Genomic DNA, 15,002 nt, shown 5'->3' with positions numbered 1-15,002 from the left:
TTGTCTAAGATAATGATAAAATGAGAATTCTACCCACAAAATTAAAAACATTCAGAAGGTAGCTTTGTCAGTACAGACAGTGGTAAACTCCACTGAGAAAAGGTCATGACTGGAGATACAAGTTTAGCCAGGTAAAGATGAGAAACAGATTTAAGATTTTGCACAAAGAGCTAAAACAACAACAAAAAAATAGGTTTTCAACAGAGTGAAAAGAACAGTAAGTAAACACCTAAATATTAGGAAACATTCACTGTTAGGAAAGAGTTTCCTGACAGTGAGTTACTGATTATGCACTATTAAAAAGACAGAACTAGATACAATGGTACTGCAGAAGATTAAACATATGGGAGAGTTTAAAGAGAATGTAAACAAAGAAAAGGCCAGTGACTTTGGTGAATGGGTATGCCACTAAACTTCAAGAGATTAGTTTCAAAAAGAACAATAGGTGTCAGTTTTAAAAACCTAGAACTCTTACTAGTAAAACTAGCACAGGGAGAGGAGAAAATCTCACACTCAACTCTTTAAATATGGAATGACTAAAAAATTTAGCACTTTTGATGAAATTATTTCTAAAAATGTTTTCTATACTTCCCAAACTGGTAAAGTGGTATGTGCAAGCTACCCGAGTACTTGTTATCTACATCTCAACTTACAACGTTACAAAAGGAAGAAAAATTCATCATAAAAATTAGTGAATAGTCAAAAGATCTGAACAGATCCTTCACAAAAGAGGACATCAAAATAGCCACTGGATGAGAAAATGGGCTCAATATCATTAGTTATCACATGAATGCAAAAAGAAAACAAAAACTACCACAGTCAAATCTCTCTCGGTACCTACCAGAATGCCTACACTTAAAAAAAAAAAAAAAGATTAACTCTTCATGATTAACGGGAACTCTCATATATTGATAGTACGAATATACATTAGTCCAGTCACTTTAGAAAACTGTTTAACAGTATCCACTAACGCTAAACATAGATCTCTATGACCCAGCAATTCCATTCCTAGGTATATATCCAACAGAAATGAGTGCTGTGTCCACCAAAAGACAAGTACATGTTCCTAACAACTTTATTTATAATAGTCCCAAACTGGAACCCAAATATTCATCAGCAGTAGAGTGGGTAAATACTGGTAATAAATTCATAAAATGGAATACTTCACAGCTACAGAAAGAACTAGTATATGTAAAACATGGAGAATTCTCATATATTCTGAGGGAAAGATTACACATTATTCCATCTATACAACACTCAAAAACAGGGAAAACTAACCTATGCCATCAAGGCCAGAAGAGTACTAAGAAGGGTCATGAGACAGCCTTCTAGGGAGCTAGAAATTTTCCATATTTTGATCCAGGTGATGATGACATGGATGTACACATATGCAGAAGTTCATTAAGCTATACACTTTAAATCTGTGTGCTTTACTATATGATTATTTCAATTTTTAAAAATATTTTTAAAACATACTTGTGACTGATCACTTATAAAATTAGTTCCTATTCACAAGTGTCTCCCTCACCATAATGGCTTATGAACCATGAGTGAGACTACAGATTTTGCAAAAATTCCAAGATTTCCAAAGTTTATAAAAATGATGGCAAACAATGTAGGATCTAGATTTGATTTTACCCCACTTACAAGTTAGTCTGTTACTGTCTTCTGGATGTTGCCAAAGGACATGAGACTCCTGGGTTAGAGACTCTGTTACTCGGGGGACAGCAAGCAGCGTAAGCATCGACGTATTTGAGGTTTTGTTTGTCCCCAAGACCCATGGGGATAATGTGATGTATTTTATAGTTTTGCCTTTTTGTGAATGTTGTATAGAAGGAATAACATGCAATCTTTCCTTCAGTATTATAAGAGTCTCCATGTTTTATATGTATTAGTTTGTGCTTTTTTGTAGTCTTGATGCATGGATGAGGAATACTGAGCTTGGGGAATCTACCACTTCTATAGTAATCAGTAAGCAAGACATTCTTTGTTGGGGGGAGAGTAAAAATAACTTGACTACCAAAGAATTAACAGAGGTCCTTGAAAAAATGTATATATATTTTTATCAATATTTTTGAAAAAAAAAAACCTTAAAGCTAATGCCACAAATGTCAAATTGAAGGCTGTCATATCATGATACTGAATTATTTTGTGGGAAAAATTGTTTATCCATTCACACTTGATCCATTATTTGTTCATTATAAAAATTCATGCATGTTTACAGTTACTATAAGCTAATGTTTTCCCAGAATTTTAGTTTCATTCTTCAAGATAAAATCGGACCTTTTAACTCACCATTTAGTATAAAATGGTGGTCTACATTTTTCAGTGGTTTCATTTTAAATGAAATTCTCTATAGAAGGCATAGAAAATGGGCTGCATTATTACTGACTAAAGAAACAGAGGGGCATGAATGATCTTAAAAGGTTACTTACAGAGGCAGATTTCTGGACATTTTACTTTCTTAGAATATAGCAACAGGCACTTCAGTAACTTCAACAGCTTCCTTTCTAAAAAAAAAAATCAATTGCTTAAGCAAAGGAATCATAATATTCCTTTGATAATGGTAATAATAATAATAAACCACTAACATTTATTGAGCACTCACTATGCCAAGTACTGTTAAGGACTTTACATTTAGAAACCAAAAATTATTAAATTCCAAAACAGCCATATAAAGTAAATTCTATTATTCTCATTTTACAGATGAGATAACAGGCAAAGGGAAATTAAATGCAACTTGCTTAATTATACAGATAGCAAGAAACAGAGCTGAGAATTGAACCCTGGCATTCCAGATGCGGAATCCATATTCCAAACCACTGTACACACTGCCTCCTAGAAAGAAACCCTCCTGCCAAGGAATTTTCTTCCCTCAAAGGTCTGTAATTGTTCTCCATATTCCTTTGACTTCTCCAAAACATTCAAATTGTTAAATATTATCATAAGATTGTAGAGTTTAAGAGATCAAGAATAATCCAGCTTAATTTGCTCATTTTCAAACTTATTTTTATACCACTTAATGTATGTCATCAACCTATCAACTTTAACCCAGCCTTTTCACATTTGTGCTAGGTCAATCAGCAGGAATGAAAGGTTTAGCTATATGCTTACTACCACTGCATAAAAATATGTTTTTTTTATGGTGGTCTTACTCCAAAGCCTTTCTAATTATCATTAGGACATTTTTAGCACACTTATCACTGGAACACAATGATCTCAGAAATGATGAGACAATGTACCACTTTTTTAAAAATATTTTTCCTTAAAAAATATTTTTCCTAAGTATACTCACCTATAATCATACCATTAACATATGGTATGCTTATATTTGTTTCCTCTGCATATACATAGTTTTGCCCACAACTGCCCATAACAGGATATACCATGATACTACTTGGTATTCTGCATTTTCTATTTAACACCACAAGCATTTGCTCTTCCCTCACCCCAATATATAGATTTTTTTAAATGCTTTTAATGGTGCAATCATATTTTACTCATCTATTTTCTTAATATTTAACACCTAGGTTTCTAAAGGAACTAAACCACCTATAGTAAAAGTAAAATTGTTAAACTGAGATTAAAACTTCTTTATAGTACCCATATAATGGATGCATTTTGTCCTATAGTCTTTTCTGCAGACTATACCATATTCAAAATAACACCTTGGTCCAAAATTTGAAATAAAATGATCAAAGAGCTTGGGTTACAGCAATAGATTTACTTTAGTATCCTCACATAAGTACTTGGTTATGAAAAAATTTCTCATTATGTATACAAAAAATAAAATACGTTCTGATTTGCATATATTAGCATATGCTACACGAGCCACAAGTGAACCTGCAATACCTCTGAAAATTTTGAGTCTCTTTCCTGAAAAGTTGATTCAATTTTTCATGCCCCCTTTGCCTTTCACTAAATAAAACGAATTTAGAAACACTGAGAACACCTATCTTCAATTTAAATCAGCTGTGTGCCTAACACCCCATAATACTCTTCTACATCATCTCTACACTTATTCCAGTAATAGAGAAAATCCCAAAAGACTATTTAGCGACTGCAACAGTCATTACACATTACAGATAACTGGACAGCTAAATTTTGGTCCTCTATACTCCTAAATTTTGGTCTTCTATACTCCTCTAAATGCTTTCAGAGTCTACTGAGACACAATTATACATAATAACCAGTGCTAAACTTAAGCTCACACTTATAGCCTTATTCATACAACACATATTTACTGAGTGCCTATAAAAGGCAAGGCACTAAGCTAGATAATAAAGAGTTGAAATATAAATCAGATCCAGACTAACTCTAAATAGTTACAAATTAATACAACAACTGAAATGTGCCCATAACTATCTATGATACACAGTGGAAAATGAAGTTGCCCTAAAGATATAAAGGTTGCTAAAAGAAGTCAGGATATGACCCTCTGGGGAGAAGGATGAAGGGAGACAATTTTATCTTAAGCATAAAAGCTTCTATGTCTTTCACAAAGTAATACTTTACATAACAGGATGAGGAGCTGCAGCACCGGATTTGAAGCCTAATAAACTTGGGTTCAAATTCTGGATCTAACACTTACACCCAAAATCTCCATTTTTTCCTATTTTGTATCGTGAATATCATGGCCCTAAAAGGTTCTGAGAATTAAGTGAGAAACACTTAGTACACAGTGCATACTCAATAAAGGGCAACTGTAGTTATTATTGTGGTGATAATCATGAACATTGTTGCTATCAGGCTGAGGATTTTAAATAAATGGTTGGACTCCTTTATTTCAACAAACATACAGTCATGTACTTTAAGAGTCCGCATTATTTTATGAACCCTGAAGGAAGAAAAAGCTGCAAATTAAATGGCATAATGCTTTCTTATAACTTAAAATTTTTCTTCACAGTATCATCCTTCTGCCATCAAGAATGTAAGTATGAAGAATGTTCTGACATTGCTCCAGGACTGTCTTTCAAGCCACTGACAACCATCCTGCAAATTTTGATACTGGTGCCTGTTTGGTGTTCCTAGAGGATGTAAATGAAGGTGTGAAAACAACAGCTAAGAAAATATTTTAAATGGCAATTACTCAACACGAGAAGTTAAAACAATGTCCACACTGAGACTGAAATGACAGCAACAGAAACAGCAAGTCAGAGCCATGCCTGTACAATGACAACTAGATCAAAACTGCCACCTGGCCAAAAGCAATACTCAGATGCCATTAACTGTAAGACGGTTAATAAAATTATGTTATGAGGTGGAAAAAAAATTACATCTTAGAAGAAATATAGCAGCTTTTTCTTTTTTCCTCTCTCAAAGTCCTTTCTGATGTTCCCCATCACTTGCCACCAGTATCTGTCATTCTACCCCCTCCTTTGTTCTCATTCTTTTAACTCTTTTTTTTTTTCTTTTCTCTTTCTGCATTTCTCATAGCTTCTCCTATATTCCTCAGTGTTGCTTTTGGAGAAACTTGATAAACTACCTAATGAAAATGAACTTTCCTTCTGTCTCAAAAAGAACCCAATTAGCATGGAATACATGATTTGTATCCTTGGTACTTTCAGGTGCTCCAGGGCTTGCTTACTTCTGAGTTCTCCAGTAAGTCAAGGGAAGATGCATTTGACAGTCCACATAGGTGAAATAATGCCCTAGACAATCTGGCTTCTGAGCAGATTCTATTTGCACCTCTGTAATCCTCATCCTGAGCCACCTAACATGCCTATCCTAAAGAACACCAGTGGGAATAATATATATTAATATATACCAATATAATAAGATATATTTATATCTGAACATATTAAGAGGTAATATATTTAGTTCCTAAGAAAACCAAAAAGTCAATAGGCTTCAAGGAATTTATATCGTCAAGCTATTTTCTTTTGCAATAAACCTCCATAGAAACCTATTGTAAAACAGTTGTTTATAAATGTTAATCTTATTTCAATAACATAATCAGGGATAGAAGACAAATTCTGCTTTCTCTTTTTTGCTCTTACTAGGGCCGTATTAAACCAAACTTTTAGAATGCTAAGTGTCAAACAGCCTTTTCTTTAAAAGCCAAGTCTTGTTACAATAATTCAGAACAGGCTAACCATGAGCATCATAAAAGAAAAACACAAACTAAACTGAACAGTGTCCATGAAACCTTTCAGGGAATTTCTACTTCTAGCTTGAAAACCAGAGAATCCCCCAAAATCTAAATTTAAAATCCCATTAGGAAACATACGGGACAATTTGTGTTAGATGAGACAGTCAATTTTCATTAAAACTGCCGTATGAATGAATGGAATTAAAGCTGAGTGATCAAACACTTTCAGACTCAGATAATGAACCCATTATCTGCTATTATCTTGGCCTTTCATAGTATACCTCTGGTTTATGAGGTATTTAGAGTACATACATGGAACAGAAAGAACAGTATAACTGGAAAGTGGAAGAAGAAAAAAGTGAAAAGGTTATATACTGGTGAATATGACTGATTAAGAAGGAATTAACTGTGTTGCAAATGGCCAGTAACAGACAAGAAGTTGGTTGAGGGGGTTTAGCAACTGTGCAAAAAAACACCTGGTTTGGACAGATTCTACCCCTCCCCTGCAAACTCAAACACACTGCACCTAAGTGAATAGAAGCTTAAGGATGAGGCAAGAATAACTGCTTGTCATATGAGCACAAATTTTGAGAGTGACTACCAAAATACTGAATACGAGATAGAAATATAACAACCTATCATTCGCAGTCCACTTGGCAAGAAAGTACAAGGACGAGGAAAACCAAATCACTCAGCCAAATGAGGAAGGGAGGCTAGGAGGTGACAATCAGCTAGTCTGACTGTGAAGCAAAAGGGAAAGGCACAACCACAGAATGAAGGTCAAACAGGGAAAAACTGTGAATACAAGGCCAAGGAGTCAGACTGCTAGAAGTAATTCTATGTGCAGTGTAGAGTTCTATCTAAGCCAAAAGACATGTTCGAAGAGGTATTTCAAGAAGACAAAAATTCCAACAACACAGGACCAAGTAAGAGACTAACTAGGGGGACAAAGGGTAGATGAAAACCATGGTAGTAAGCTAACTGAGAGGAACACACACACTGTGATTAAAAAAAAAAAAAAAAAAAAAAGATAATAAGGGATGTCACAAATAAACAGAAGCCTAAGTAGAAAAGTTAAGGTTTAAACCCTGAATAATGAAAACATCACTTACCAAAGGGAAACTCTAGTTATGGCCAAAACAAGGCAAGAAGGTGACAGTGGAGGGACGTAAGAAAGCAAATACTGGCATGCATCCAGGAAGATGTAAAATTAAAGCTCAAGGAGAAAAGGAATAAATATGTAGATATTGAGGATCATATGAATTGGAGAGATGAGATGTGATATTAGACAGAGGAGATATTTGATTTATTCAAAATTTACTGGGTGCCCACTAGTGTATGTCAGAAATACTCCATGCTAGGAACTCAGGCTTAAAAAACACTAACCGTAATCTCTAAGATCTTAGAGAGAATGGAAAAAACAACAGGTGCTATAAAGAGCTTCATATGCCATTTAGCCTATCACTTAGTTTTATCCTAGATGTATTTCCATATGATAGCCAACAGAAATAAGGCATTAAAATTGAGTTTAAAAAAATGTACACCAAGCACAGAGAGCCAATAATTGAACAGACAGGAATGTATATTCCTTCTTACACTAGAAACTGGAGGGACTTAACAGCTATGAACCCATTATCTGCTATTATCTTGGCCTTTCATAGTATACCTTTGGTTTATGAAGACCTGACTTGATAATACCCTTTTATTGATGTATTTTGTCATTTCTTAGAGAAATGACCTCAAAGCTAGAAAGAAAACCAAGGTAATAATAACTTTTAGAAATTCCTGTGTATGTGAGGTTCCCTAATTCTTCTGAAAAACTGCAACCACTGATTGAACACAGAACGTCACTAGTATATTAAAAGAGGTGCAGTGGTACCTCAGCCATAAATGAAAACCTTATAAAATTACGGTATATCATGAATTACAAAAGAATTCATCACATTACAAAACACACACACACCTCACCTCTCTTTCAGCTCAAGCATCCCTTCTTCGGGGAAGTCTTCCCAAACCGTCCTGGCTAGGAGAAGTCTCCCTCTTATATGCTTACCGCATTGCATACTCCTACTTTGTAGCACTTGCCACACCTATGTTTTTACATTTACTTTTCCAATCTGTCCCCACAAGAATGTAAATTCCATGAGAAGAGCTGTATCTGTTTTCACTCATCACTGTAAGCCTAGTGATACATATGCTCAATAAATATTTGTTTAATGAAAGAAAGGGGATGTGATATTAGCTCTGGTAGTGGGTGGGGTTAGATGTACTTTTCACTTTGTGCTTCATCCAATTCTGTATTTTTTAAAATAAACATATTTCTTGCAGAGTCAGAGGAAAAACAGGTTTCAAAACTAAAGTGCAGCTATACCTCAGCCATATTATGAACCCTTACTAAAGAGAGGATTTACATTATCATGAGTCATTCCTGCTTCAAAACAATTCTCTCTAATATACTTGGGGTTATACAAATTTGGAGGTTGAAACTAAGAAAAATCAAATCAGAAACCAGGTACAAATACTTCCATAACTATAGTACTCTAGGTAAATCAACAGAAATACAGAAATGATTATGATAAAGTACACCTACTTCAAGTACATGTGCATTAACTGACTCAGCAGCTATAACAGCCATGAATCATTAAACACTTATTGAGCACCTACTATCTAGCAGACATTGTAGGACATGCAGGGGTTTATCAGCACTAGGCAAGGGTGAAGGAATAAATGAGAAGGCCTTTTTCTAAGTCCCATACAGAGGTACTATATGAGTGAACAGTGGGAATAGCAAAAATGCAAATGGAACAGAATCTCCCTTCACAAAATAACGTAGCACGACAGACACCAAACTATACCCCTATATGTAAGTACAATGAGATACACTCAAGTTATTACAGGAACACAGACAGACAGAGAAAGGGAATGTAATCCAGGTATCTAGCACTTTTCACAGTGTGTCCTCTTACTACAAATGAGCTGTTGCTCCTCAAAACAATGAACTAAAACTCCAGAAGCATTATTCCTGCTCCCAATAAATATTAGTACGAATTCATTCTTCAAAAGCATTTATCTTCCTATACTGGAATGTCTTTTTAACCTCAGATATTACAAATGCCATTTTCTGCTTATACCACTTTTCTTAATCCCTGGCCACTAATTTTTAGCTCTATCGTTATTTAAGTCTCAGCTTTAGCTCTCATCCCAGATACCTTCCCTGATCACCCCATAATCCTATATAAAGTATATTTTCCCTAATCTCTAATCCAGTACTATGTTCATTTTCTTCACCGTATTAACTGATTCAATAATAATTTGCTCATTTACTTTATTTCTGTCTCTGGCACTAGAATATAATCTTTAAAAAACAGTACCACATACAATAACTTGTCAAATTCATTTAAGTCATTCATCCAAAAGAATATTTATTAAGGTAGCATTTTAGGAGCTGGGGATATAGAAGTGAATAAAAGGGACCAAAACACTTGTCCTCATTTAGCTTATATTCCAGCAGGAGGAGGCCAACGAGATATAGTAAATGATATGTTTGTTAGGTGAAAAGTGCTATAGAGAAAAATTAAAACAGGGGAAGGTGGACAAGAAGTCCTGGAAGACAGAATTTTAAGGAAATAAAAGAGTGAGCCAACAGGCATACACCTGGGGGAAAACCATTACAGGTAAAGGCAACAGGCAATGCAAAGACCCTAAGGTAGCAGCATGTCTGGCATGCTCCTGGCATGAAGAGCGTATACTGGCCAGAAGACCCGTATAGCCTGAGAATATAGTGTACAAGGGGGAAAAGGTAAGGAGTGGGGTCAAAGAGATACCAGAGAGCCAGAATGGCCATGCTGGATATAAAGGCTTTAGCTTTTACAGTACTCTAAGGAAACTGTGAACTCAGTGGAGAGCTCTGAGCACAGGCATGATAGTTCTCGACTTACACTATTAAAGAATTATCCTGGGCCGAGGTGGGCAGATTACCTGAGGTCAGGAGTTCAAGACCAGCCTGGCGAACATGGTGAAACCCCGTTTCTACGAAAAATACAAAAATTAGCCAGGTGTGGTGGCATGCGCCTGTAATCCCAGCTATTTGGGAGGCTGAGGAAGGAGAATTGCTTGAGCCCAGGAGGCAGAGGTTGCAGTGAGCCGAGATCATGCCACTGTACTCTAGCCTGGCTGACAGAGCTAGACTTCATCTCAAAAAAAAAAAAAAAAAAAAGAGTTATCCTGGGCCAGGTGTGGTGGCTCATGCCTGTAATCCCAGTACTTTGGAAGGCCAAGGCAGGAGGATCACTTGAGCTCAGCAGTTCAAGCGTAGCCTGGGCAACATAGTTTTTAAAACTCTGTCTCTACAAAAAAAAAATTTTTTTTTAATTAAAAAATTAGCCAGGTGCAGTGGCACATGCCTGTGATCCCACTTACTTAGGAGGCTGAGGTGGGAGGATCACTTGAGCCCAAGAGGTCAAGGTAGCAGTGAGCCAAGATCACGCCACTGCACTCCAGCCTGGGTGACAGCACAAGACTCTGTCTCAAAATCAATCAATCAATCAATCAATCCTGGCTGGTATGTTGAGAATAAGCGGGAGGAGGGGTGGACAGCAATGATAAAAGCAAGGAGACCAGTTCGGAGATGCAGTAATCTAAGGGAGGGGGGAAAGATGACAATGGCTTACAACAGGGTGATAGCAGTGGGGTGGTAAGCAGCAGACATATGAAAGACAGTAAGCTTCCTGATGAAGGACATCATGGGGTGTGTCAGAACAAAGGAGTTCACAATGATTCCAAGGTATCAGCCTGGACAACTGGAAGAATAGGGTTTGACATCAACTGATTTGGAAAATGCAGATAAGAAAGCTAAAGGAAGATTCAAGGTTAAGTTTTATACACATTAACCATATGAATAAAATGCTGCTAAGCTTCACAAGGCTTCTTTCACTTTCTGCTCCAACATCTCTATGACTGCTGCAATCCGAAATAAAAAGGCAAGCAAACCAATCCCCCAAATTTTCCTCAACACTATTGGCCAAAACAAAATCTCCCGAGCACATCATCCCATGAAAATAAATGCCCATATGGGTCACAACCCATGGTATTCTAATTCAAACCTGTACAAAATAATTGGACATGGGGTTTTCAAATCAACAAATTCCTTAGAACCATCCCTCAAATTTCAGATTCACTAAGCTTGGCAGAAGGGCCTTACCGCCCACATTTTTAACAAGAATCTCGGACCATGCAGGAGGCTTGGGAACCAAAGTGCTCAGGATCCCCTGCAATGGAAGAAAGACACTTACATACATACAACCTGAGGGTAACTTTTGGGGGCAGGGGGGATGTGGGGGTAAAGCTTTAAAAATCTCTTACCCTTGTGGTTCTAATTATCAATAGTAGTCACCAAGTGTCAGCAAGTAGACAACCACCACCACCACTGTCAAACCATCCCTAGATCCAGGTATACAACTGCTATAAAACTTGTAAACCACATTCACAACTGCATGCAGAGAGGAGAAGGAAACCAAAAGCATGTTTGCTCACAGCTTTTCTAGATTCAGAAATCCTATTCTTTGTAAGAACATCTACAAGAAAGACAGGATACAATTACATGGGTGCCAAAATTATTTTCACAGAGAAACATTTAAATCACCACTTTCCTCAACTGTGGCTCCCGATTTCCAAAGACATCAGAAGTTCTCATAGCAGATTTCAAAGCCCTTCAAGAGCTGAACTCATGATTCCCAACACTTCTCACTGCATAATCTTCTCGCCTATTCTGCGCCCACAGAATTCTCTACTTTATTATCTCCCACAGCCAGACTTTTGTTTCCCAGTTTTTAATCACTCTTTAAGCTTCACCTGCTCCTCTAAGTCCCCTAATTAAACAGAGCCTGATCTAAATGTATCACTCACCCCCTCAGAGCCTGAAAGATTTCCTACATTGCCACCAGATGTGTTTGAGTATGCTTGTACAGGCGTGTAGGCACAGGAACAGACACAGAGCTGGTCAATCTTTGTAGTGATTCCTTTAAATTATAAAATCATCAAGTGCAGATACCAAACCATGACTGTAAAATGTGTCTCTGGAGCACAAGAGCTAACCTGTGTACACGACGTATATTACAGTGCATTATGAAGATGTTCTCCAGAGAGCTCATGTGCACCCAGAGTTCAAGTTCCCTGCTTAGAAGAAAAGGGAGTAAACATGGCTCTGGGTACCTTTTCAGCTCTAGTGTCATCATTCACTTAATTTACACTTTCAACTCCAAAGAATGAGAAATGGTCAATGAGTAAAGTAGACAGAAGATGTGACTAAGAAGAAAACAGAAGAAGACTGGCTTTTAAATATTCTTGCAGAACCCCCTCTTGCTAGGAACACACAAACCAGAATAACTAGAACTCAAGTTGTACAGCCTACCAGATAGGATACTAGGCAGATCCTAACACATCATGAAAACAAACCTGAACAAAGCAAAACTTGCCTTGAAAGCACCATATTCTGAGATCATAGTTAAATTTGAAAAATGTAAGCCTCCTCCCAAGACTCCAGTTGCTATGCTCAGAGACAAGGTGGGAATGGGACACTGGTTTTTTTCTATTATTTTCGGTATAACAAAACAACATATATGGATATCAAAAGAAAAAAACCCTGCTAAAATCTTAACAGGTCAAATCATTTTCAAACTTCTATAGTGTACCAGTCTATAAATTACATATACGCTATAGGAAGAGATGGCCGGGGGGGGTCCCAAAAAATTCAAGAGCAAAACCTATTTACAAAATGTATGTTAATAACTAGCTTCCAAAAGTGAATTACAATTATGGTACTGCACATACAGAACTGACTTAATAAAGAACTCTTTCTTGCAAAATATCATCTCAACCAAGTTAGGATACAGTAAAAGGAGGAAGAAAAGTCACTGAAAACACTACTCTACTAGAATTGGGCCAAAAACTTCCCCACCTAGCTGCCCAAGGCCAAAAAAAAAAAATCAAAACTAAATAAAGAGCCCAGCCAGGCACGGTGGCTCACACCTGTAATCCCAGCACTTTGGGAGGCCATGGCGGGCAGATCACTTGAGGTCAGAAGTTCGAGACCAGCCTGGCCAACAAGGTGAAACTCCATCTCTACTAAAAATTCAAAAAATTAGCTGGACGTGGTGGTGGGTGCCTGTAATCCCAGCTACTTGGGAGGCTGAGGCAGGAGAGTCACTTGAACCCAGGAGGCAGAATTGCAGTGAGTCAAGATCCCATCACTGAACCCCAGCCGGGGCGACAGAGAGAGACACTCAAATAAACAGCCCACAACTAGCTGATTATTTATGAAAAACCTAAGAACTCTGTAATTACCCCATCTTTCCAGGTTGGAAAACAACAAAGGCTGTTAGAATATTAAGGTGGCCTATGAGATTAGTCCTAACAACAATCTAGTTTTTAACAATTCTTACAAAAGAGTTCTAAATCTTTATCTCCCATTTAGTAAACAAACTTCTCAGATTCAGAGTTCTGGTTAGAGATAAAGGGTGTGTGACAACACCAATGAACTGCAAATTCCAATGACTATTATTCTATTAACTTCAGAAGTGGAAAAACAAGGTATGTTAGGAGCTCAAGACCAGCCTGACGAACATGGTGAAACCCCGTCTCTACTAAAAATACAAAAATTAGCCGGGCATGGTGGTGGATGCCTGTAATCCAGCTACTTGGGAGGCTGAGGCAGGAGAATTGCTTCAACCCAGGAGGCAGAGATTGCAGTGAGCCAAGATTGCGCCACTGGACTCCAGACTGGGCGACAGAGCTAGACTCCACTGGCGGGGGGAAGACATGGGTCAGCTTTCAAGGGTCCTTCATCATCTGTTTTGATGGGAAAGCACCCTATATTGCACCCCGGCTTCCTTGGGCCCTACCTTCCCAGGTATTCTTTTCTCTAGAATATCCAGACTGGTGGAGATAAGAATCATTCCTCAGGCTACTAGTATCCCTTATAAAAGGGAATCTTACTCAATGTCTTTGACCTTATGAGTAGACTGGCAAACCATAGGCTATAAGCTGCTTGTAACATTTGAAGAAATAAACTATTTGCCTTCTTTGTGCTTAGTGTACAGAGAGACAGAGAGAGAGAGAGAGAGACAGACAGACAGATACAAGGAACATAGACCCTCTAGAAATAAAAATAGGGAAGACTGATAAACCAAGAGAATACACACCTATATCCTCAAGCGTACTCAAGTCAGCTCTGAAATTCACCCAGATGTGTGGCTCATTGCCTAGACCAACATATACATCTGGTAATAATAAACACTGATATGTCATAAACAAAAAGAGTTTCCTTAACTCTACAAAGTACTAGTAATATTAAAATTTACATAAAGACAAAGAATATATATGAAATAGATTTTTTTAGACGGCATTTCAATTTAAGTAACTGTATTAAGAAATGAAAAACTGGTATTTTACTGTCTAGTTTTCAAAACACTAAAATCTTTAATTTGACCAAGTTACAAATCTGTTTTCAGTAGAGGGAGAAAATACACTGCCTCCGTTCAATGCAAAGGACAAAAAAAGATCATCACTGCAAATCACGATGTGTGGGTTCATGATGAAAACAGGAAACAGACAGGCTGCCCAGGTATAATTATGGTTGTAGTCTAATGTGCCTTCAGGTTCAGCCAAGAATTAAAACCCAGTGAAGAGGGTAAGCAGAATTTACTTGCCTCTACTTTGCTACAGAATGCAACTTTTAATAATACTCCCAGCAACATGTTACATAACCAACAGTAAACAACAATCTGATTCAAACCTCATTAGTAACAACATTCTGCCACTGTCTCCCACTGAAATTAATAGCTGACTTTGCCAGGGGGAAAGAAATGCAACACATTATCAATCTACCCATTTCTGTGGCGCCTACCACAGTGAA

The 15,002-nt window shown here is 37.2% G+C and overlaps 1 protein-coding gene across 7 annotated transcripts in view; it reads right to left on the bottom strand.

The window, feature by feature from the left end:
- SMAD5 (SMAD family member 5) overlaps window positions 1–15,002 on the bottom strand; it is a 281,680-nt gene that overhangs the window by 32,174 nt on the left and 234,504 nt on the right. For 5 of the 7 annotated variants that reach the window (XM_058441224.1, XM_058441225.1, XM_032157964.2 and 2 more), the window contains exon 2: window positions 2,436–2,510. The exons of the other annotated variants lie outside the window; for them this stretch is intronic. The gene's annotated coding sequence lies outside the window, so the exon portion shown is untranslated. The remainder of the gene's footprint in view (window positions 1–2,435; window positions 2,511–15,002) is intronic. 7 annotated transcript variants of the gene reach the window in all.

The sequence above is a fragment of the Hylobates moloch genome, unplaced genomic scaffold, assembly GCF_009828535.3.
Source record: "Hylobates moloch isolate HMO894 unplaced genomic scaffold, HMol_V3 SCAFFOLD_6, whole genome shotgun sequence".
Taxonomy (NCBI): Eukaryota; Metazoa; Chordata; class Mammalia; order Primates; family Hylobatidae; genus Hylobates; species Hylobates moloch.
The sequence above is the reverse complement of the archived record's forward strand: the minus strand, read 5'-3'. Positions and strand labels throughout refer to the sequence as shown.